At 47.2% G+C, this 23,087-nt stretch overlaps 1 protein-coding gene across 2 annotated transcripts in view; it reads right to left on the bottom strand.

The window, feature by feature from the left end:
• Positions 1 to 19,705, bottom strand: part of ppp1r13l (protein phosphatase 1, regulatory subunit 13 like) — a 116,570-nt gene extending 96,865 nt beyond the window's left edge. Inside the window, exon 1 of one of the 2 annotated variants that reach the window (XM_063060336.1) lies at positions 19,548 to 19,705. The gene's annotated coding sequence lies outside the window, so the exon portion shown is untranslated. Of the gene's footprint in view, positions 1 to 19,021; positions 19,494 to 19,547 lie in introns of those variants that run through there. The other variant, XM_063060341.1, reaches the window with a different exon arrangement.
• Between the last annotated feature and the right edge of the window lie 3,382 nt (positions 19,706 to 23,087).

A 23,087-nucleotide genomic window follows, 5' to 3' on the forward strand; every position in this document is an offset into this window, starting at 1 on the left:
GTGCTCAGTGTGGGCTGAACACAGGTAATTGTGTCTCACTGGTGCTCAGTGTGGGCTGAACACAGGTAATTGTGTCTCACTGGTGCTCGATATGGGCTAAACGCAGGTAATTGTGTCTCACTGGTGCTCAGTGTGGGCTGAACACAGGTAATTGTGTCTCACTGGTGCTCAGTGTGGGTTGAAAACAGGTAATTGAGTCTAACTGGTGCTCGGTATTCACTGAACGCAGGTAAATGAGTCTAACTGGTGCTCGGTATTCACTGAACGCAGGTAATTGTGTCTCACTGGTGCTCAGTGTGGGTTGAACACAGGTAATTGTGTCTCACTGGTGCTCGGTGTGGGCTGAACACAGTTAATTGTGTCTCACTGGTGCTCAGTGTGGGTTGAACACAGGTAATTGTGTCTCACTGGTGCTCGGTGTGGGCTGAACACAGGTAATTGTGTCTAACTGGTGCTCAATATTCAGTGAATGCAGGTAATTGTGTCTCACTGGTGCTCAGTGTGGGTTGAACACAGGTAATTGTGCCTCACTGGTGCTCAGTGTGGGCTGAACACAGGTAATTGTGTCTCACTGGTGCTCAGTGTGGGTTGAACACAGGTAATTGTGTCTCACTGGTGCTCAGTGTGGGCTGAACACAGGTAATTCTGTCTCACTGGTGCTCAGTGTGGGCTGAACACAGGTAATTCTGTCTCACTGGTGCTCAGTGTGGGTTGAACACAGGTAATTGAGTCTAACTGGTGCTCGGTATTCACTGAACGCAGGTAAATGAGTCTAACTGGTGCTCAGTATTCACTGAACGCAGGTAATTGTGTCTCACTGGTGCTCAGTGTGGGCTGAACACAGGTAATTGTGTCTAACTGGTGCTTTTGTGGGCTGAACACAGGTAATTGTGTCTAACTGGTGCTCAGTGTGGGTTGAACGCAGGTAATTGTGTCTCACTGGTGCTCAGTGTGGGCTGAACACAGGTAATTGTGTCTCACTGGTGCTCGGTGTGGGCTGAACACAGGTAATTGTGTCTCACTGGTGCTCAGTGTGGGCTGAACACAGGTAATTGTGTCTCACTGGTGCTCGGTGTGGGTTGAACACAGGTAATTGTGTCTCACTGGTGCTCAGTGTGGGCTGAACACAGGTAATTGTGTCTCACTGGTGCTCGATATGGGCTAAACGCAGGTAATTGTGTCTCACTGGTGCTCAGTGTGGGCTGAACACAGGTAATTCTGTCTCACTGGTGCTCAGTGTGGGTTGAAAACAGGTAATTGAGTCTAACTGGTGCTCGGTATTCACTGAACGCAGGTAAATGAGTCTAACTGGTGCTCAGTATTCACTGAACGCAGGTAATTGTGTCTCACTGGTGCTCAGTGTGGGCTGAACACAGGTAATTGTGTCTCACTGGTGCTCAGTGTGGGCTGAACACAGGTAATTCTGTCTCACTGGTGCTCAGTGTGGGCTGAACACAGGTAATTGTGTCTAACTGGTGCTCAGTGTGGGCTGAACACAGGTAATTGTGTCTAACTGGTGCTCAGTGTGGGGTGAACACAGGTAATTGTGTCTCACTGGTGCTCAGTGTGGGCTGAACACAGGTAATTGTGTCTCACTGGTGCTCAGTGTGGGCTGAACACAGGTAATTGTGTCTCACTGGTGCTCAGTGTGGGCTGAACACAGGTAATTGTGTCTCACTGGTGCTCAGTGTGGGCTGAACACAGGTAATTGTGTCTCACTGGTGCTCGATATGGGCTAAACGCAGGTAATTGTGTCTCACTGGTGCTCAGTGTGGGCTGAACACAGGTAATTGTGTCTCACTGGTGCTCAGTGTGGGTTGAAAACAGGTAATTGAGTCTAACTGGTGCTCGGTATTCACTGAACGCAGGTAAATGAGGCTAACTGGTGCTCGGTATTCACTGAACGCAGGTAATTGTGTCTCACTGGTGCTCAGTGTGGGTTGAACACAGGTAATTGTGTCTCACTGGTGCTCGGTGTGGGCTGAACACAGTTAATTGTGTCTCACTGGTGCTCAGTGTGGGTTGAACACAGGTAATTGTGTCTCACTGGTGCTCGGTGTGGGCTGAACACAGGTAATTGTGTCTAACTGGTGCTCAATATTCAGTGAATGCAGGTAATTGTGTCTCACTGGTGCTCAGTGTGGGTTGAACACAGGTAATTGTGCCTCACTGGTGCTCAGTGTGGGCTGAACACAGGTAATTGTGTCTCACTGGTGCTCAGTGTGGGTTGAACACAGGTAATTGTGTCTCACTGGTGCTCAGTGTGGGCTGAACACAGGTAATTGTGTCTCACTGGTGCTCGATATGGGCTAAACGCAGGTAATTGTGTCTCACTGGTGCTCAGTGTGGGCTGAACACAGGTAATTCTGTCTCACTGGTGCTCAGTGTGGGTTGAACACAGGTAATTGAGTCTAACTGGTGCTCGGTATTCACTGAACGCAGGTAAATGAGTCTAACTGGTGCTCAGTATTCACTGAACGCAGGTAATTGTGTCTCACTGGTGCTCAGTGTGGGTTGAACACAGGTAATTGTGTCTCACTGGTGCTCAGTGTGGGCTGAACACAGGTAATTGTGTCTCACTGGTGCTCGATATGGGCTAAACGCAGGTAATTGTGTCTCACTGGTGCTCAGTGTGGGCTGAACACAGGTAATTGTGTCTCACTGGTGCTCAGTGTGGGCTGAACACAGGTAATTGTGTCTCACTGGTGCTCAGTGTGGGCTGAACACAGGTAATTGTGTCTCACTGGTGCTCAGTGAGTCTAACTGGGCTCGGTATTCACTGAACGAACACAGGTAATTTGTGTCTGTCTCAGTGTGGGCTGAACTGGTGCTCAGTGTGGGCTGAACACAGGTAATTCTGTCTCACTGGTGCTCAGTGTGGGCTGAACACAAGTAATTGTGTCTCACTGGTGCTCAGTGTGGGCTGAACACAGGTAATTGTGTCTCACTGGTGCTCGGTGTGGGTTGAACACAGGTAATTGTGTCTAACTGGTGCTCGGTATTCGCTAAACGCAGGTAATCGTGTCTAACTGGTGCTCGGTATTCGCTAAACGCAGGGAATTGTGTCTAACTAGTGCTCAGTGTGGGCTGAACACAGGTAATTGTGTCTCACTGATGCTCAGTGTGGGCTGAACACAGGTAATTCTGTCTAACTGGTGCTCGGTATTCGCTAAACACAGGTAATTGTGTCTCACTGGTGCTCAGTGTGGGCTGAACACAGGTAATTGTGTCTCACTGGTGCTCAGTGTGGGTTGAAAACAGGTAATTGAGTCTAACTGGTGCTCGGTATTCACTGAACGCAGGTAAATGAGGCTAACTGGTGCTCGGTATTCACTGAACGCAGGTAATTGTGTCTCACTGGTGCTCAGTGTGGGTTGAACACAGGTAATTGTGTCTCACTGGTGCTCGGTGTGGGCTGAACACAGTTAATTGTGTCTCACTGGTGCTCAGTGTGGGTTGAACACAGGTAATTGTGTCTCACTGGTGCTCGGTGTGGGCTGAACACAGGTAATTGTGTCTAACTGGTGCTCAATATTCAGTGAATGCAGGTAATTGTGTCTCACTGGTGCTCAGTGTGGGTTGAACACAGGTAATTGTGTCTCACTGGTGCTCAGTGTGGGCTGAACACAGGTAATTGTGTCTCACTGGTGCTCAGTGTGGGTTGAACACAGGTAATTGTGTCTCACTGGTGCTCAGTGTGGGCTGAACACAGGTAATTGTGTCTCACTGGTGCTCGATATGGGCTAAACGCAGGTAATTGTGTCTCACTGGTGCTCAGTGTGGGCTGAACACAGGTAATTCTGTCTCACTGGTGCTCAGTGTGGGTTGAACACAGGTAATTGAGTCTAACTGGTGCTCGGTATTCACTGAACGCAGGTAAATGAGTCTAACTGGTGCTCAGTATTCACTGAACGCAGGTAATTGTGTCTCACTGGTGCTCAGTGTGGGTTGAACACAGGTAATTGTGTCTCACTGGTGCTCAGTGTGGGCTGAACACAGGTAATTGTGTCTCACTGGTGCTCGATATGGGCTAAACGCAGGTAATTGTGTCTCACTGGTGCTCAGTGTGGGCTGAACACAGGTAATTGTGTCTCACTGGTGCTCGATATGGGCTAAACGCAGGTAATTGTGTCTCACTGGTGCTCAGTGTGGGCTGAACACAGGTAATTCTGTCTCACTGGTGCTCAGTGTGGATTGAACACAGGTAATTGTGTCTCACTGGTGCTCAGTGTGGGCTGAACACAGGTAATTGTGTCTCACTGGTGCTCAGTGTGGGTTGAACACAGGTAATTGAGTCCAACTGGTGCTCGGTATTCACTGAACGCAGGTAAATGAGTCTAACTGGTGCTCGGTATTCACTGAACGCAGGTAAATGAGTCTAACTGGTGCTCGGTATTCACTGAACGCAGGTAATTGTGTCTCACTGGTGCTCAGTGTGGGTTGAACACAGGTAATTGTGCCTCACTGGTGCTCAGTGTGGGCTGAACACAGGTAATTGTGTCTCACTGGTGCTCAGTGTGGGTTGAACACAGGTAATTGTGTCTCACTGGTGCTCAGTGTGGGCTGAACACAGGTAATTCTGTCTCACTGGTGCTCAGTGTGGGCTGAACACAGGTAATTCTGTCTCACTGGTGCTCAGTGTGGGTTGAACACAGGTAATTGAGTCTAACTGGTGCTCGGTATTCACTGAACGCAGGTAAATGAGTCTAACTGGTGCTCAGTATTCACTGAACGCAGGTAATTGTGTCTCACTGGTGCTCAGTGTGGGCTGAACACAGGTAATTGTGTCTAACTGGTGCTTTTTGTGGGCTGAACACAGGTAATTGTGTCTAACTGGTGCTCAGTGTGGGCTGAACACAGGTAATTGTGTCTCACTGGTGCTCGGTGTGGGCTGAACACAGGTAATTGTGTCTCACTGGTGCTCAGTGTGGGCTGAACACAGGTAATTGTGTCTCACTGGTGCTCGGTGTGGGTTGAACACAGGTAATTGTGTCTAACTGGTGCTCGGTATTCGCTAAACGCAGGTAATCGTGTCTAACTGGTGCTCGGTATTCGCTAAACGCAGGTAATTGTGTCTAACTAGTGCTCAGTGTGGGCTGAACACAGGTAATTGTGTCTCACTGATGCTCAGTGTGGGCTGAACACAGGTAATTCTGTCTAACTGGTGCTCGGTATTCGCTAAACACAGGTAATTGTGTCTCACTGGTGCTCAGTGTGGGCTGAACACAGGTAATTGTGTCTCACTGGTGCTCGGTGTGGGCTGAACACAGGTAATTGTGTCTAACTGTTGCTCGGTATTCGCTAAACGCAGGTAATGGTGTCTAACTGGCGCTCGGTATTCGCTAAACGCAGGTAATTGTGTCTCACTGGTGCTTTTTGTGGGCTGAACACAGGTAATTGTGTCTAACTGGTGCTCAGTGTGGGTTGAACGCAGGTAATTGAGTCTAACTGGTGCTCAATGTGGGCTGAACACAGGTAATTGTGTCTCACTGGTGCTCGGTGTGGGCTGAACACAGGTAATTGTGTCTAACTGGTGCTCGGTGTGGGTTGAACACAGGTAATTGTGTCTAACTGGTGCTCGGTGTGGGTTGAACACAGGTAATTGTGTCTCACTGGTGCTCGGTGTGGGCTGAACACAGGTAATTGTGTCTAACTGGTGCTCGGTGTGGGCTGAAAACAGGTAATTGTGTCTCACTGGTGCTCAGTGTGGGTTGAACACAGGTAATTGTGTCTCACCGGTGCTCGGTGTGGGCTCTACACAGGTAATTGTGTCTAACTGGTGCTCAATATTCAGTGAATGCAGGTAATTGAGTCTCACCAGTCTCGGTGTGAGTTGAACACAGGTAATTGTGTCTCACTGGTGCTCAGTGTGGGCTGAACACAGGTAATTGTGTCTCACTGGTGCTCAGTGTGGGCTGAACACAGGTCATTGTGTCTCACTGGTGCTCAGTGTGGGCTGAACGCAGGTAATTGAGTCTAATTGGTGCTCAGTGTGGGCTGAACACAGGTAATTGTGTCTAACTGGTGCTCAGTGTGGGTGAACACAGGTAATTGTGTCTCACTGGTCTCGGTGTGAGCTGAACACAGGTAATTGAGTCTAACTGGTGCTCGGTATTCACTGAACACAGGTAAATGAGTCTAACTGGTGCTCGGTATTCGCTAAACACAGGTAAATGAGTCTAACTGGTGCTCGGTGTGGTTTGAACACAGGTAATTGTGTCTAACTGGTGCTCGGTGTGGGCTGAACACAGGTAATTGTGTCTCACTGGTGCTCAGTGTGGGCTGAACACAGGTAATTGAGTCTAACTGGTGCTCAATATTCAGTTCAAGTCACACCGAGACCAGTGAGACTCAAAATGCAGGTAATTGAGTCTCACTGGTCTCGGTGTGAGTTGAACGCAGGTAAATGAGCCTAACTGGTGCTCGGTATTCACTGAACGCAGGTAATTGAGTCTCACTGGGTGGACCGTGCTCATTACCGACTTGTTGGGCTGAAGGGCCTGTATCCGTGATGTATTGCTCTCGGAATAGCTGATGGTTACATAGTCATGATGATGTTGCAATAGGCTTTCGATTGCAGTGCCTCACAGTGGCGTGGAAATGTAACGGCTAGCCGCGCCAGCTGGAATACTTTGTTCCTCTGCTACCTCCGTCCCCAAGTGGTTTGGATGTGATCCGCGGCTTTCCGCACACACTCCAAACTCGTACGAGTTAGCGGTAACGAGTAGTGAGCATACTTCGTTGGCACCTGAGGCATGGTAACTCTTGTGGGTTCCTGGCAGAAACAAGGCACCTTACTGTACGTTTTGACATGCAAGTGCTAAATAAAGTGAACCTTTATATACCTGTCCCACAACAATAAACTCAACACCGGCTTTGGAAAGCAGCATAGGAAATGGGAAATCCACCCCCCAGTGACTCTGTGACGTTGTCTTTGTTGTTGCGGCCAGTCTGCACACAGCTCACTCCCGACAAACAGCAACACAAGGGAGATCTACAACCCGCATGCAGAGGTCCCAGGCTAGGAGTTAGGGGGGACCCGAGGCTACCCAGAGGACAGCTGTAGTACAGAACACACTGCCTCAGAGGGTAGTAAAAGCAGAGGCTCTCACAATATTTCATACCCTGGACGAGCTAAAACACACAAGGGCACGAGGTGCTGCTAAATGGGATTAATTAGGCCACGAGACCATCTGATATAGGAGCAGAAATAGGACATGTGGCCCATCCAGGCTGCTCCACTGTTCAATCATGGCTGATTTTTCTCAACTGCATTCTGTGGCTTTACCACCCCCCCCCCCCCCTTAGCAACACAGAACCTCCACATCCCTCAGAGGAAACAAATTCCACAGATTCACCATCCTCTGCCTGAAGGAATTCTTCACCCTGGTTTGAAAGTGACGACCCTTTATTTCTGGGCTGCACCCTCAAATCCTCAACTGCCTCGCCACATCCACTCTACACAGACCTTTCAATTCGCTTCACTTGGGGAGCATGACCATGGTTTTTCGGTCGGGCGCCGGGCACTCGGAGAGATTCGGTGGGGGCCATGGTTGAGTGGTCGGCGACTTGGGCCGGCTCCCCCACCGGACTTAGTCTGGTGAAGAGGGTGTGAGGACACAAAGCAGGACTAAAAAAAACAAGACCTGACAAAGGGCGGATGATCTCCTTGTGAGCCAATGGCCATCTTCCGTGGAAGATATTAAAGCCTCACCACGTATCTACGAACTGTATGCTATGCAGCTAGTTAGAAGAGACATGATGAACTTGGGCACTGCACTGTGTGCCTGGACCTGCCCAAGGCCTCCGCCTAAGGAGGGACCGAGCTCGAAGAAGTGGCCATGGCTGGAGGCCGACATGGCCTCGGGCTCGAGTTCGGCGGGGATGGCGGCGGGCGGTGCCAAGGCAGCCAGCGAGAACAAACTGGAGGAGAAGCTGTACTCGGTGCTGTCGCAAGATCGAAGAAGATGGAGGTGCATAGCTGCGAACCCCGGATTTGGGACGGCACCCATTGACTGACTGACTGGGTTAGATGGTTAGGTGATAGAGAGTATCCTCACATCGGCCATTACTGTTTGGTTTGGTGTAGCATCCTCTCACAGTGTACAGAAACTACAGCGACCTGTCAGGTCAGCAGATAACTACCGACACTGCAGGGCTTGTCTGTGTCCAGGACAAAGCAGCGGACAGGAAAAATCATTGCAGACACTACCCACACAGCAAACTTCCCTTTCCCACGCTCCCTTATGCCTTCTTAAAAGTTTAAAAAGTTTAAAAGATCACATTAAACAGTTAATGTGATCAACCATTCCGATTAGTTCCCTCCACCCCCACCCCCTCTATTACCCCTGTCATAGAACAGCATTTTAAACACTTCAAACCACTTTTTTAAAAAATAAGGCTGTTACTTTGTAAATACAAGCTGGCTTTTATGCAACACCCACAAAATGCTGGGGGAACTCAGCAAGCCAGGCAGCATCACATTTTATTCCATATCTGCACTGTATTTCTATATAATTCTTCGTAGTTAAGTGAATGTTTTTGTTTCACGTTGCACCAGCACACTACAGAAAATTCCTAATATGTGTAATGTTTATGATTTATGATCAAAGTATTTATATGTCACCATTTACTATCTTGAGATTCATTTCCAAGGTAGCACATAGTGATATGACGCGCATATCTTTATAACAAATACTTTGGTGAATAGAGTTGATCCGTCATGGCGAGCAGGGACTGGATGGGCTGAAGGGCCTGAACCGCTGCTGTACGATCAATAATAATGAACGATAATGACCCAGGACCGGGTCTCAATACAATTTACTTACACCAAAGGGCACACAGTGTCTGACGGGAGCTTGTCAGCCAAGATCTATGCAGCCAACCAAGAAAGAGAGTTTGATATGGCCCTTGTGGTTAAAGGGATCGGGGGTATGGAGAGAAGGCAGGTACAGGGTTCTGAGTTGGATGATCAGCCATGATTGTACTGAATGGCGGTGCAGGCTCGAAGGGCCGAATGGCCTACTCCTGCACCTATTTTCTATGTTTCTAAATAATACCTAACATGCTGACTCAGACACAGTAAGCCATCGCAAATTGACACACCTGTGGTTTTACAATTGAAAACCTGTGCCAACACAACCAACTTAAAATTCAAAAATGACGCAGCCGTTAAAAGTGAATGTTCTGGCATGTACGGAGGCAACACCCTAGTGAGAAAAGCTCAGACTTGTTCAGTACCGTGTGCAGAAGGAGTGCGACCACACGAATCGCGGACGATGCTCTCCAGAGGGGTTGCCTCTTGGCAAGTTCTCAAGCAGCTGTGGACAATAATCTGGGACTCACCTATCTGGGATGCGTGGGTAGATTCCCTTAGTGGACAATGCCTGCACATGGCTCTGTTTAACGTTCACAGGTTTCTTTCTTTATCAAAGTACGTACGCAGAATACAACTCTGAGATTTACCTTCTCCAGATAGCCATAAGATACAAGTAGTTGAAAGAAACATCAACCCCCTCACCATCTAGTTGTAGCCCCCGCATAAAAAAAAAGAAACAAAAACTCACAAACCCAACCCCTCCCTTGCACAAAAACTAACCAATCGCCCAGATGGAGAAACAGCAAGAACATCGACACCCAAACCCCAGCCCACCAATCAGCAACCAATATGGGCAACAGCACGAAAAAATTGATCTGAAAGAGGCTGATATGAACTGCAGTCCAATCCACAAATCTCAGAATTTTCAACACACCTCCAAGAGCATCGGGACCCAGTGGCCCCTCCGAGGGCAGCAACTCGAACCAGCGGCCCCTCCGAGAACTGCTCACTCTCCCCCGCATTTGCCTCGATATTTCAATTCTTCCTCAGCGGTTTAATCGGTGAGAAGCGTAGTCAACCTCAACTCGCCTCTGAGCTTCTCCTCATGGTGGTTGCTGCTCGTAAGTCTGCCCTGGAGTTTTCTCAAGGACAGCAGGGTGCCAGCTCGCTCGATCAAACTACAGATGACAAGTCCCAGGCTCCCAACAGTTTCAAAAACAAAAGTAAGATAAAAAGAATAAGTAGAAAACATAGAAGAGCTGAAATGATTGACTATCAGAGGGGCTGGTCGGAGGCTCGAAGTTTTCGGACAGACTCAGAGTCGGCTGCGGTCGGGTGCTTCCAATGCATCGGCAAGTTGTCGGCGCTTGGAGGTTCATGGCAGGAAGAGTTTCTCCCTTCTGCCGCCTGCGTTAGATCATGAGTCGACCGGGACTTTGAGACTTTTTTTTACCATGCCCATGGTCTGCTCTTTATCAAATTACGGTATTGCTTTGCACTGTTATAACTATATGTTATAATTATGTGGTTTTGTCAGTTTTAGTCTTGGTTTGTCCTGTGTTTTCCTGTGATATCATTCTGGAGGAACATTGTATCATCTTTTAATGCATGCATTTCTAAATGACAATCAATGAGGACTGAGTGTCCTCATAATCTAATCTAAACTGGAAGATGTTGCCTGAGGAATCGTTCACTGGCACCATCTTGATGGGAAGTCTCTGTCTCTCATGGGGAGACTGATGCACGTGCAGCCACCACGTGGCCCGTGACAGATCGGGGTCAGTACCAGTGGAAGGCAAGGCAATTGGGGACACTCCCCTACTGTTGTGAGGTACCATCTTCTGCCAGCTCCGCTGCTGATGTTTTCACTGGATTGCTCTTTGTCTGGAATCTCCCCCTGACCTTCCTACCACTGGACGACTCTACCAGGCGCTAAACTCCAGGTGCCATTACTGTCAGGAGCTCAGATCTCACAAGCCTCTCCACCACGACAAGGTGACGTGTGTGCCAAAGCACCACAATGAATTCTTCAGCCCCCAGCAAACTCAGATTCAGACGCAGACGCTGGTGCCTTCATGCCCCTGCCAGACAGGTGATCCTTGCAGGCAGCAATGGTGCTGACTGAGAGGGGTTGGCAAGGGCTTACTTAAGCAGCAGCTAGCACCTCCATCTGCTGGCAATACCGCGTCTTGTACCAGCCCAACCTCAATCGGAAGCCGGCTTGTTATCAGTGATGTTGTGAAGTCCCTTGTTCTGTGATAGCATGAACACCACTATAAACTGCCACTATAAATACAGTGTAGAGACAGCACATTAGTGAGGTCCTGTTCATGGATCCTTCAGAAATTTGGTGGCAGAAGGGAAGAACCTGTTCCCTAAAACAGAGTGTGCGGCTTCAGCCTCCTGGATTGTCGTTATGAGAAGTTTACCACTTTAGTCACTTTACCAACCACCTTAACAATTGATTTCTAACCTTGCCTGCTTCTAGTGGCTAATATAGGGGGGGTGGGGGGGGCAAGGCGACATCACTTTATGATTGGAGGGAAGTTTTAAACACAGAGTGGAGTTGCGTAGAATGCCTTGCCGGGGAAGATAGCGGAGGCAGACATGTTAGGAACATTTACAAGGCACCTGGATAACAAGAAAATGTATGGTTGTGTGGGAGGGAAGGGTTAAATTCATCTTGGAGTAGGTTAAAGGGTTTGGACATTTTGGGCCAAAGTGCAGGTGCATTCTGTTCCACCTTCTAATGAAAGATGATTTTAGTTCTCGCTCCACAGACACTGTCTTCCCTGCATTTCAGAACCTTACTTCAATCTACTGCTGCGTCTTGAACACCCCCGGTGTCCCTTCTAGCTTACAACAATTTGAACGTGCAGGAACCCTGGAGGCTGCGGAGAGTGGCAGACTCAGCTGAAAACACTCAGGGCACATCCCTCCCCTCCATCTGCAGTATCGACAGGAGGCACAGGCACAGGGACAGAGTCAGGAACTCAGCCAGGGCAACACGCAAACCAGTATCCCCTCCACCGGCTCCATCTGCACCTCCTGCTGCCTTAGGTAAGCAACCATCCCCATCAATCCGTCTACTCCTCTCTCCGGGCAGGAGGTACAAAGGTTTCAGAGCATGTATCACCAGGCTCTAGGGAAACTTCTACAACTGGTTCTCAACGTGGGCTCCAGGGGGTCATGCCAGATTTCATAGGGTCAAGAAAACAAGAAACTGGTGGGACCACAGGAGTTTCTGAATGGGCCATGATGAGTTTACCATTTTAATTAAATATGACTGAAATATATAAATCAAAAAGATGAATATACATAATTTAGTTGAAACCCTGAATAAAATAAATGGGAGAATATGCCAGATCATGTGAGAGGCATCAATGGTTTGCTCCGCTCCTGTTTGACCACGCACAAATCACCATTCACAATCTGCAGGGCAGTCCACTGAGCCCCACTTCACATCCACCCCCAAATCACAATCTGCAGACTGGCTGTCGCTGTCCGCAGCAAGACCAGACAGCAAGTACGCAGCCGGACACAGGAGGTTACTGCAGAGGGATCATCGGGCAGATACAGCTAAACTGCAGTGAGGAAAGAACACATGAAGTCTACCACCTCATCACTATCTACCATTTTAACTTCCACTAAACCCCTGATACTTGTATTTTGAAAAGAAGCCAAAATTGCTTTCCTTGTAGCATCTCTATGTAATAAGCAGCATGAAGAACAAATTGTTGCTGCTAAGGCTGACATATTTTACTTGTCAGATATATTTGAAAAACTGAAAAACAGTTACAAGGAAAAAACTGCAATCTCACAATCAAAAAGGCTATTACCTCTTCCTTTGGAAAACTCAAACTTTTAAGTAGCAATATTGGATGTCGCAAGTCCAAGCAATTTCCTTCACTGGCCTCTCTTAAAATCAAATTGCAAGATAATGATCTGATTGTATATCTTGATCATTTGAAACAACTGCACACTGATATGGAATTTCCATTCAGAGACCTGCTGGAGATGCCAATTCCAGGTTGGGTGGTGGGTCCATTTGGGGTGAACGTGAATAACATTGACACCCCATTGCAAGAATGTCTTATCGAGTTGAAGAGTGATATACCAGCTCAAGCAAAATTCAAACACAGCCAAAGTTTTGGATAACTTGTGATATTCAAATTAGGTTTCCACCAGCTCTAGGAGAAAGCAATGTTGTTTTAATTTCGATTTCCTACCTGTTATCTATCTGAATGTGGTCTTAGTTAAAGCTCTTCACCTGCTATCAAAAGTTTGTAACAACTTGATGTGAAAAGAGATGATCTTTTATCATCTTTAACCAGGGTGCAATCAAACACTCACTAGTTTTCATCAGTCGCAAGAATCTTCCTAAATACCCTAAGTAACAATATTAAGCATTTTTTTTATTGTTGGTTGGAAGATTATAAAGTATGCTATTCAGAGTGTTGAAAATTTTATTTTTCATATACATATGTAACATTATATTTAACATATAATATCTATAACCTGTTAAAGCATAAATATTGAATTATATAATAATTAGTACAGTTGACAAAAAAAACTTCAGCATCTAACAGAGACTATGGAAGGTGGCGGCCACAGAGAAATTAAAATCACAAGTAGAAAAAGGTTGAAAATTGCTAATTACCTGCATGAACTTGTTTGGTAGCAATTACCTGCCAATGCAGACGAACCACTTCAGGAACGGTTTGGTAAATTATAATCATCACAACATTTCACTCTGAGCTTCCAAAAGCATGGGACGATCTTTCAAAATTCAATCTGTTGCCATTATATTCACCAATAAAGCTGTAGTTCCATTATTGAATGAGATTCCTTCTACCTCAATGCAAATCGAGATGCATATTTAACTATATACTGCCATGCCATAAAACCATAGGTACACCTTCCTACTACTGGGTAGGATTTCCTGGAACTTTGCCTGAATTCTTCATGGCATGGATTCAACAGGGTACTGGAAACTTTTCAAATGGATTCCGGTTCATGATCACATGAGAACATCACACAGCTGCTGTAGATTGTTGGCTGTGTTTCTCCCGTTCCACCACATCCCAAATGTGCTCTATTGGACTGAGATCTGATGACTGTGGAGGCCACTGGAGTACACTGAACTCATTGGAACCAGCTGGAGATGATGTGTGCTTTGTGACACACTGTGTGTTATCCTGCTGGAAGGAGGCTGGGCTCCCAACCTTCTGTGGACCTCTGCATTAGAAGATGTGCAGACTGCGACCATCATGGTCACCAATGAGACTCAGGTAGGCTGTGACATTAAAACAGTGCTCATTTGCTGGTATGGGGCCCAACGTGTGCCAAGAAAACTTTCTCCACACCATTACACCACCAGGACCAACCTGAAGCATTGAAAAACAGGATGGATCCATAGGTTCGTGTTGTTTATTCCAAATTTCAACCATACCATCTGCATGTCACAGCTGAAACTGAGATCCATCAGACCAAGCAATCTTCAACAGCCCCGTGTGTCCAGTTTCCTATTCTGAGCTGACAGGACTAGAACCCAGTGTGGCCTGGTGTGTTGTGCATTCAGTCATGTTTTTCTGCATACCACTGTCGTAACCCCTGGTCATCTGAGTTACTGTCACCTTCTTGTCAGCTTGAATCAGTCTGGCCATTCTCCTCTGAACTCTCTCATTCACAAGGCATTTTCATCCCACAGAACTGCCACTCACTGGATTTTTTTTTTGTACCATTCACTGTAAACTCTAGAGACTGTTTTCCAATCAGTCAGGGCATCAAAGGATGTGGTGGGAAGGCAGGTGTACGAGGTTGAGTGGGATCCAGGATCAGCCATGATGGGTTGGCAGAGCAATTGTGATGGGCTGAATGGCCTAATTCTGCTCTTATATCTTATGGTCTTATGTCGTGTGTGAAAATCCCAGGAGATCAGCAGTTTCTGAGATGCTCAAACCACCCCATCTGGCACCAACAATCATTCCACAGCCAAAGTCACTTAAAATATATTTCTTCCCCATTCTGATGTTGGTCCAAAGAACTGAACCTCTTGACCATGTCTGCATGCTTTTATGCATTGAGCTGCTGCCGCATGATTGGCTGCAGAGATATTTGCATTAATGAGCGAATGTACAGGTGGACCTAATAAAGTGGCCACCGAGGGTAGGAGCATAATAAGGTCATTCGGCCCATCGGGTCTGCCCTGCTAGTTGATCATGACTGATTTATTTTCCCTCTCAACCCTGCCTTCTCTTGCAACCTTTGATGTCCACTAATCAAGAACCTATTGACCTCTGCTTCAAATCTACCCAATAACCTTGCCTTCACCACCCTCTGAATGTAAAAATTCTTTCTCATCTCTGTTGTAAATGGACGTCCCTCTAAGGTTATGTCCTCTGATCCTAGATGCCCCACTACAGGAAACACCCACTCAACGTGAACCTTTCAATACTTTGGGCAGCAGGTATGGACTTCAAGGGAGAGGGTGCAGTACAGATTTAGCAGACAGGTTAGGGAATGTAGAGACTCTCACGATATAATAACATTACTGTAAAGCTGAGAGAAGATCAAAAAACATAGCCCAAGGTAGGTAATGCATCCCTAACAAATGTCACGACATATAGCAGAGGTAGTAGACCTGGTCCTTGGTCTGGTAGGGTTTCTCAGGTCGATTTGAGAACTTGATGGCTGTGGGCAAGAACCACCGCTGAACCCTGAGGTGTGGGTCTTCAGAATCCTGTAGCTCCTGCCTGATAGTGGCATCAAGAGGGTGTGGCCCAGATAGTGGGGGGGGGGGCCCTATTGCATTCCTGACAGTTTATGTTCACTTATATAGTGACACAGGACAGAATAAAACAGCATAGAATAACTCATTCATTCCAACCACCGTGCCTGCCAAACCAGTCCCATTTGCCCAAGTTGGCCCATATCCCTCAAAACCTTTCTTATCCCGCATATTCACCACCCTCTGGCTAAAGGAGCTCCTCATCTCTGTTCTCAAGGGATGTACTTCGATTCTGAGGCTCTGCCCCCAGTGTAAGCTCTCTCACTAATGGCAACATTCTCTGTGTGCCCTCTCACTACCTTGGGCAGGAGGTACAGACTTTGAGGAGTGCATGTATCTATCCAACTACGTTTTAAATGCTGTTAGTGTACCTGCTTCAAACACTTGCTCTGGCAGCTCGCCCATTTCACAGACTCCCCTATGGGTGAAGAAAATGCCTCTCAAGTCTCTCTTAAATCCTTCACCTCTCATCTTCAACCTACAACCCCTCGAGTATGGATTCTCAACCTTCTTCTCATGTCACGAGCTTCTACCATTAACTGAGGGGTCGGTGAGCCTCAGGCTGGAAATCCTTGTCTGGAGTTTAGTTCCCTTCCCCGGGAAAAAGGATAACAGCATTCATCCTGTCTATGTATGATTTTATACTCCTCTACGCTTGTCCTCTTCTCGTAATGTAGTGCTGTTGCCACAAGAAGATGACTTTCATTACATTTATAGACTGTGGATAGCCTCTGACAAAAATTAACTCAAACACTGAAATCTACGGACCACATCCTGGTAGATGGGCACTTGAAGGCCAAAAACCCTCGATAGGCTGAAGGGTCATCTTGTGCAGTACACACATCTGTTTGTGGCACAGCGGTTAGCCTAACACCGTCACAGCACTAGTGACCGAAGTTCACTTCTCGCCGCTGCCTGTAAGGAGTTTGTATGTTCTCCCTGTGACCGTGTGGGTTTCCTGCGGGTGCTTCAGTTTCCTTCCATCTTCTGAAGACGCACGGGCTAACAGATTAATTGGTCACATGGGTGTAAATAGGCTCGTTAGGCCTGTAACCCTGCTGTCCCTCTCGATAACCCAGGGGTTCCCAACCTTCCTAATGCCATTAAGCAAGGGGTTGAGAACCCATGAACTAAATTAAAATTCAAACCCCACGGGTTAAAAGGAATTGAGCAAGAGCAGCCATTTCAATAACGTGGGTGCAAAATAAAAAACAGGTTAGTCCCGTGGGAGTATCTCACCTCCTCATTCCCCAGTGTTCACATTAGGAGTGTGATAGAATGCTTTACACTTCCTGGGTGAGGGCAGCTGCAACAACACACTATACACGACCACTTGATAAGCACCTCCATTCACTCAGTCCACCACTGACACACAAAGGACCGGTCTGCACCACTCAGTCATTTATCAAGACTCTTTCGACAGCACTTAACAAATCCATGACCTCTACCAGCAAGGACATGTACAGTAAACCTCTGCGGGCCAAATAGATCAGTGGCTGCCCTCTACCATCACTGCAGGATACACGTCCAGGCCAGACAAGCAGGCAGGAAAATCTTTGCAGACCCCCACCCCCACCGCCCCCAACAAACTGCCTTTTCCAAAACCTCACTTTGAGAAAGCGCAATAGGACTATTAAAACAAAAACTTCACGCCATCTTAAAAGTTTCTCCAACATCTGATCAAACATTGTATTTAGCCCCAACACCCATCATCGCTGCCCTGCACCGCAGACACTTTAAACCACTTTATATATAATGCTGTTTTTTATTGTAAATACAGGCTGAAATGTATTATCTATGCACATTTAATTCACACCTTTAACCTCTAACTTTATTTTTTTTTAATGTATAATTTTTTACAATGGTTGACTGTTGCACGTCATGCCCTGACCAACAGAACACAGCACATGTAATGGTGATTGGAGAATAAAGTTGATTTTTGATCGACCGGCACATTGCCCTCCAAGCCACACGCCACCTTGGCTTGGAAACCAAATCGCGGCTGGGTCAAAATCCCTGAGCCGCTTCACTAACAACATTGCAGGTATGCACACAACTCAAGGACTGCAACAGCTCATTGCCACCTTCTCCAGGACGACTAGTGATGGGGAACTAAATGCCGTCTCAGCCTGCCAAGCCCACACCCCTTGAATTAAGGGATGTCCACAATCAATTCCTTCTCAGCCCTTCTGCCATCAGATTTCTGAATGGGCAATGAACCCATGAACACTACCTCTGAGGAAAGAGCTCGGCCCAAAACGTCGACCATTTATTCCTCTCCATAGATGCTGCCCGACCTGCTGAGTTCCTCCAGCATTTTACCTGCGTTACATTGCCATTCTGAGGAAGATTCCCCAACCTCAAATATTCGCTGGCTGCTCCACAGATGCCTCTAGATCAGCTGAGTACTTGCAACGTTGCCATTTCTTGTTTCGGATTCCAGCATCAGCAGCTTCCAAGCTTTAACCTATCAAAGCCTATTTAGTCTTGTCAACTGCAATGCCAACTTTGAATTCCTTTGCAACGCACACACACACTATGTTGGAGGAATTCAGCAGCTCTGGCATCTATGGAAATGAATAGGCAGCTGACATTTCGGGCCGAGACCCTTCTTCAGACTGAGATGGGAGGGGGAAGATGCCAGAATAAAAAAGGTGGGGGGGGGCAGGGGAAGTTAGAAGGCGATAAGTGAAGCCAGGTGGGCGGGAAAGATCAAGGGCTGGAGAAGGAGGAGTCTGATAGGAGAGGAGAGTGGGCCATGGGAGAAAGGGAAGGAGGGAACCCAGGAGGAAGTAATAGGCAGTGAGAAGAGGTAAAAGGTCAGAGGGGGGAAATACAGAATTCCTTGTAACATAGTTCTTACTAAGCTGCCATCCAAAGGCTGGACAACTGGTGTACAATCAAAGTGGCACCAACACATGATTTGAAATTTGCTTTTTTGCACAGAGAAAAATATCAACATCTATAAATCATATAACTTGTGAGAAAAAATGTATTTGAAACCCAGCAAAGCAGATAGTTCAGGAATTAAACCTGGATTCATGGAGACACAAGAAATTAATTGCAGACTTCAGGAAGGGAGATGGAGGGAATACACGCCAGTCCTCATCGACAGATCAGTGGAAGGGGTGCGCTGTTTCAAACTCCTGGGTGTCTACACGTCTGATTTAATGATTCTGTTATGGTTATTATTCTATTACGGTTTTCATACGAATCTCGGGTTTGTACATGGTGCCACACTTTGATAAAATATTTACTTTGGACTTCGAAAAATCTATCCTGGCCCCAACATATTGATGCAATTTCGAAGAATGCACCTCGGCGGCTATACTTCAGCAGGAGTTTGAGAAGTCACCAAAGACTACCAAATTTCTACATAGACCGTGGAGAGCCATCAAACTGGTTGCACTCACCATCTGATGCGGAGGGGCCATTGCACAGGATCGGAAAAAGCTGCAGAGGCTTGCAAATTCAGCCGGCTCCATCGTGGGGCACTAGCCTCCTTAGCATTAAAACATCTTCAAAAGACAATGCCTCAAAAAAAACGGCATCCATCATTAAGGATCCCCATCACCCAGGACGACGGCTGGGAGACGGGTATGGCAATGAAGAGTCCAGGAGGAGTGGGAGTCGGGGAGGGGAGACCGCGTGAGCCGAGTGGCCGGCAGCTCTGTTTTAATAGCTGGGGACTCGGGAAGGAGAAGGGATGGTGGTTGGAAACAAATCAAGGACGTGGTCGATAGGCTGAATGGCCTCCATGAATCCTTTGTCTGAAGGGGATAGGGAAAGAGGCGCTGAATGGATGAACCGCAGCTGGATGTGAAGACTGGGGATGGAGAGAAGCAACGGGATCCGGGTGGGAACGGTGGCGAGCCATTCCCAGCGCTGTCCACTGGACGGAGGGTCGGGGTGAGGTTACATTCCCATCGTCGCACTTACCTGCGGCCCCGACTCTCAACCGAACAAATGGCGTGAAGACGGAGTTCCGCTGAGGATGAGAAAACTTTCGCAACTTCAGATTAAACTCTCTGCTCAGGCAGTAACCACCCTTCCGCCGCCAGGTGACGGGCGCCCCGGACCTCAGCCGCTGTGACGGGCGCCCCGCCGAGCCTTCTGGGCTTTGTAGACTCCCGGGTAGACTAGGACTTCAAATCCCGAAGGCCTTCGCGTCCTAACAGGGCTGTATCCACCTCAAGTTTCCAAACCTGTGCTTCGCTTCTCCTCAGATACCGCCTGGCGCACTGATTGTTTCCAACATTTCCTGTATTTGGAGATTACCCTCACTATTTTTACAAAATTAAATTGTCTTTATACTGTCACATAATACAAAGTACAGTCAAAAACTTTGTTTGTTTTACACACCCTCCTTACAGATCATCAGGGCACTGAGAGAGCACAAATCGAGAGTGCGAGAGAGCACAAATCGAGAGTGCCCAATAAGATGTTGCAGAGAAAGAACAGAGCAGGCAGACAATAAGGTGCAAGGCCATAATCATACCAGAGAACCATTTAACAGCAGGATAGAACTGTCCTTGAGCTTGGCAGTTCATGCTTTCAGAATCTTCTGCCAGGTGGGAAAGGGGAAAAAGCAAATGTCCAGGGTGGGTGGGCTCTTTGCTGAGGCAGCCAGACAAGTAGGCAGAGTCCATGGAGGGGAGACTTACTTACTTACATCATCCCTACTGGAGCATAGGTCACTGACAACAGCTCGCCAGAGTGCTCTGCCCTGGGCCAGTCTTTCTAGTCATCCCCAGGGGTAACCCAGCTTACGTCTTCTAGGGGGAGATCCTTCCGCTCCCAGGGTCAAGGTCTTTGGAGCTTCTGTAGCTCTGGGATTTTACGGGATGGGGTTCCTAGCCCCCTCCTTTCGCAGCCGAGCTCGAGATCGATGGCGAACAATCATCAAAATTTTATTTTTTTATTTTCTTTCATTTAGAGATCCAGCATGGTAAAAGCCCCTTTTGGCCCAATGAGCCTGTGCCATTCGATTGCACCCACGTGACCGATGATCTTACTAACCTGTGCAGTCACAGGGAGAATGTACAAACTCCTTCCAGACAGCAGCAGGATTTGAACCCAGGCCACTGGCACCACAGTGGGGTTATGTGAGCCACGCTGCCCCAGCTTTCCATGGGATGGGAGACAATGAGGTGTCTGGGGGAACTTCTTTTCTCCCAGGATGCGGGTCAGAGCCTGAAGGGTGATGGAGACAGAGACTCTCACACACGGAGGATGTGCATAGTGGAGCACAGGAATCACAAGGGCAGGGAAGACTGTGGCACTAATGCTGGAAAATGGGATCAGTAGAAATGGGTCCTGGACGATTGTGATCAAGGTTTTTCAGTTTGCAATCTTGATGGAAGTGTGGGGACACAGTGACTGGGTAAATCACTATGTGCTCGAGTCACACTGGAGGGAGGAAAGAAACTGTCAGAACCCCGTTTATCCTGCCGAGTTCCCCCAGCAGGTCGTGTGTAGCATTTACAATATCTTGTGTCTACATTGCATAAGATCAGACCAGAAGACACGGAAGCAGAATTAAGCCATTTGGCCCGAGTCTGCTTCGGCATTCAATCATGGCTGATTTATTTTCCCCCTGAACCCCAATCTCTGACCTTCTTCCTGCAGCCTTTAACACCCTTACTAATCGGGAACCTATCAACTTCCACCTTAAATATACCCAATGATTCATCACCCACTGGCTAAAGAAATTCTTCCTCATCTCTGTTAAAAAGGATGTCCTTGTATTCTGAGGTCGTGCCCTCTGGTCCTAGACTCACCAATTATTGGAAAAGTCCTCTCCATATCCACTCCTTCTTGGCCTTTCAATAGTCAATAGGTTCAATGAGATTAACCCTCTTATTCTTCTGAATTGCAGCAGGTACAGGCTCAGAGCCAACAAACACTTCTCATATGTTATCCCAGGGTCATCCTCTTGATAAGGGGCACAAAACTGCTCACAACACTCCATACAAATTCCACCAGAAGAATGGGATGGAACTGGAAAGTTGTGTGAATAAACCACAGACAGAAGTGTGCGATCTTGGTTCCTAAAGCCTGCACCAGGTAGAATTAGACTGAGTATCCAATGTGAAGATACAACATCCTTAGAAGAAGCTACCCAAGGCAGGGGCACAGCTTCTATCCTGTTGTTGAAGAGCCCCTCAGATGTTGAGATGGACTTTTGACCTCACGGTCTAGCTCATCGCTGCCTTGAACCTCAGTCTACCCCACTTTCTCTGTAACTCTTTATCCTGCATTGTTACTGCTTTCCCCGATGTAATAATGTGATGAAGTTCTGCGCAGATGGCATGCAATACAAAGCCTTTTACTGTACCTTGGTAGATGTGACAATAACAAACCAATTCATCAGTTCCCTGGTTTTCATACAGCAGCCCGTACCTAGTAGCACCAGAAGACATCAGAGCAGAATTGGGCCATTCAGCCCATCAAGTCTGCTCCATCGTAGCTGACTTAATTATCCGCTCATTTCCTTTTTTTTCATTCTCCCTGTAACTGCCTTTCGAAGATTTTTGTTGATGTTTGTTGAAGGACGACTACTGACAAACACACTGTGGAAAAGGCCCCCGCCTGAATGAAATACTGTTCATGTGATCTACCCAAGAGAATGGGTGAGACTTGCCGTCAAATGACTTTAATGTTTTCTTGAAACTTCGACACTTAAAGCAGTCTCTTTGAACCACAATGAATCTAGACAGCACACTCTAAACTGACATCCATTTCTACAGATTATGTGGACAATATTCTGATTGATTGCGTCACTGCCTGATACTGAGGCTCTAATCCGAAGGATGGAAAGAGGCTGCAGAAGGCTGTCAGCCATCTCCATCGCCAACACAACCCTCCCCACCATCACGGACATCTTCAAAGAGTAGTGACTCCTGAAGGTGGCATCCATCATCAAGGACCTTCACCGTCCGGGCCATGATGGTTACTACCATCAGGGAAGGAGGTACAGGAGCCTGAAGACCCACATTAGCAACAGCTTCTTCCTCTCCACCATCAGATTTCTGAATGGTCCCTGAAACCACTCTTCTTCTAGTTATTTATTCATTTATTGTAACCTAGAGTAGCTTTTTTTATGTCTTGCTCTATGCTGCTGCCATTAAACCACACATTTCATGACATATATCAGATTCAAATTCAGTTATTTCAACGTTCAAAGTATATTTATTACTAAAGAATGGACACTATATACAACCTTGAGATTTGTCTCCTTGCAGGTAGCCACAAAACAAAGAAACCCAATAGAACCCATTAAAAAAAGACCATCAAACACTCAATGTGCAGAGAAAAAAAAACAAAATGTGCAAACAATAAAAGTAAGCAAATAACATTCAGAATTGAAGTTCCACAAAGCCAGTCCAGGCCACAGCCTCAGATCAGCGCAGAGATGAGTAGACCATGCTGAGCAGTGAGCTGAACAGCACCCATCCCTCTCCTCCCGCCCCAAAACCC

This window comes from Mobula hypostoma, chromosome 10 (assembly GCF_963921235.1).
Source record: "Mobula hypostoma chromosome 10, sMobHyp1.1, whole genome shotgun sequence".
NCBI lineage: Eukaryota > Metazoa > Chordata > Chondrichthyes > Myliobatiformes > Myliobatidae > Mobula > Mobula hypostoma.